The 2,765-nt window shown below is 38.3% G+C and overlaps 1 protein-coding gene across 1 annotated transcript in view; it reads right to left on the bottom strand.

Moving 5' to 3' along the window:
- The window catches only part of LOC107718008 (utrophin-like), a 200,930-nt gene that overhangs the window by 83,301 nt on the left and 114,864 nt on the right, over positions 1-2,765 (bottom strand). The window lies entirely within an intron of this gene.

Genomic DNA, 2,765 nt, shown 5'->3' on the forward strand with positions numbered 1-2,765 from the left:
TAGTTGAGTTATACGTATGATGAAAATTACAGGCCTCTCTCATCTTTTTAAGTGGGAGAACTTGCACAATTGGTGGCTGACTAAATACGTTTTTTCCCCACTGTATGTTTGTTTGATTTATCCTATTAAAAGGTTGATAAAAAAGAGTGTCCTTGTAACGGTCAAAAGCTTTACCGGTCGAACACATTTCGGCTTTTATCAGTAAAACTGAGAATAACACACACTCTCCCGCTCGCAGGACTTTCCAAAACGGTGATTGATAGTTTTAATTATAGCAGCAATAAAGGAGGCTCTTCTATTGGATAATTAGATGTGTGATTAATAAACACTATTACTGAGACATAAGGACGAGAGAAATTCAGAGCTACTGTCCTCAAGTACTCTTTATGGCCAATAATCAAACGAATGCTGTGGATAAATTACATGAAGATGCTAATAGACCCCCGCCACACACACAAGTCCAAAATCTTTTGACTGGTAGTGTATAATATATATATTTTAGTTGAAATATGAATAAACAGACAAATAAACAAACAAACTAACAAAACAAAACAAAACAAAACAACACAACATAACAACATAAAACAAAACAAAATACTAAAATAACATTAAATAAAATACAATTAAATAAAAGCTGCATAATCACCTAATCAGTTTTTGAGGAAATTAAAGTCTTCAAGAATGTTTCCTTTTTTTTTTTTTATTAGTTTATATGACATTTTTGGTTTCTCAGAAAGAGATGAGATGAATGTCAACCCTGTTACCATGACTTTGTATCATAAACAACCGATACGTGAAAACGTGTGGAAGCATTAGCTTCAAATGATCTGTCTATTAAGCTCCTTGAAGTTTCACGCCTTTAATGTTAAATTACACTGTAAAAGTGTCAACCCTGTTACTTTTTAAAGGCATAATTACATCCCAGCATATCATGCTTATTAATATGCTAAATAAAATATATTAATTTAGCTGGAGATGGCACAATACAGTTACCACTTGAATATTGAAAGTCAAACAAAAATGTACTTTAAAAATCACCTTTTCAAAATGGAAAAGGCACCGTTTCCATTTCATTTAATGGGCTCATTACACTCAATTAATCTTGGAATAAAGGTCATTCTGTGTCTCTTTAACTGGCTCAGTGTCTTTATCAGTGAAAGTTTTCAGACAGACAATGTGTTCGGCTCTCCTAAGTCTCTCAGACCTCACACAAATTATTCATTTTCACTTCCATCCCGTGTTCTGGGGCGCTCTATCCTGGTCGCCCGGTCGGCACGGCACACTAATCAGCCGGGACGTGTTCAAAAGGCCTGGCGTTTTGTACTCACGCTGCTAAAGCTCTTACCAGGGCAGCCGGCTCAAAGACAATCTATTATAAGAGCCCAAGAAAAAGATGAGGTGGAGAGAGAGAGAGAGAGCGAGAGGGAGCGAAAGTCAAAATGGGGGGCAATCTTTCTCTTCGCTCCAGAGATTCATTAGTCAAACTGTCTGAGAAAGAGAGAAAGTGAGAGAGAGAGCATAACCGAACTGTCACAGACTTGTTACGGTTTCAACCTTCCTGCCACCTTCCCATAATTCCCTGCGGTGGTTTTGTCTGGTGTATTCTGAGCGCTGTAGGTATTCCTGCATCATACAGCAGAAAGACATACCTGTACTGATCAAAAGCTTATAACAGAAGCCTCTTTAAAATGCTCTTAATTATAAGATGCATCTCTGGATCTGTGTATGTAAACATTTCAAGACATTATATGTGACCTCGGGTCAGTCAAACACTGATTAAAAAGTTTTCGGGTAAAGGTGAGAGTGTAAACGCTCTGATTGTACAGCTCAGGCCTGCTATTATCTTGATTACTGTCATTATCACACAGGTGGTTAATGACACATTTCGGTCGTTTGTTAGGTCAGTGACACACTGTACACATACACTGTACGACACATGATCACAATATAACGAGCCAATATAATCATTTAGCTGAGGAGCATAAACACTACAATATTTCCTGCAGGAGAATCTGACGAGAGGGCGGAGGGAAAAAAAATGTGAGGAGACACAAATAAGAAAGACAAAATGAGACAGGGGATGAGACCAGAGAAGACGAAAGACTAGACAACACAGCTGTTGAAGTGAGGATAAGAGACAGGACAATAAAACGAGGAAAGGAGACAAGAAGAGACGAGAGGACATGAGATGATATGAGACAAGACAAGAAAGAAGAGACAAGTGAGAGACGAGAACGAGAAGAGACGAGAGAGAGAGACATGATGATACAGAGAGGAAATGAGACAAGATGAGACGAGAGGACATGAGATGATATGAGACAAGACAAGAAAGAAGAGACAAGTGAGAGACGAGAACGAGAAGAGAGAGACATGATGATACACAGTGGAAATGAGACAAGATGAGACGAAAAACAAACGAGAGACAGTAGATAAAAGTAATAAGAAAAAAAGACTACTGTGGAGAGCATTCAAAATAAGATGATTAAGAGAAAAACGAAGACTGAACAATATAAGAGATAGGAACGAGACCAGTCAAACAGAGAAAAGAAGAGAAGACAAGATGGGAAAACAAAGAGACACAAAGTGGGACAAAAATGGGACAGGATGGGATGAAAGATGTGAGAGGAGACAGCGAGAAGAGAAAGGCACAATATGAGATGAGAGAGAAGAAGAGACAGTAAGTGGAAAAGATATGTACAACATGAGACAAGACGAGAAAGAAGACGAGTTCAGAAGACACAGACGAGACAAGATGGACAAGATGA

This window comes from Sinocyclocheilus rhinocerous, unplaced genomic scaffold (assembly GCF_001515625.1).
Source record: "Sinocyclocheilus rhinocerous isolate Xijiao unplaced genomic scaffold, SAMN03320098_v1.1 scaffold843, whole genome shotgun sequence".
In the NCBI taxonomy this organism is placed as follows: domain Eukaryota; kingdom Metazoa; phylum Chordata; class Actinopteri; order Cypriniformes; family Cyprinidae; genus Sinocyclocheilus; species Sinocyclocheilus rhinocerous.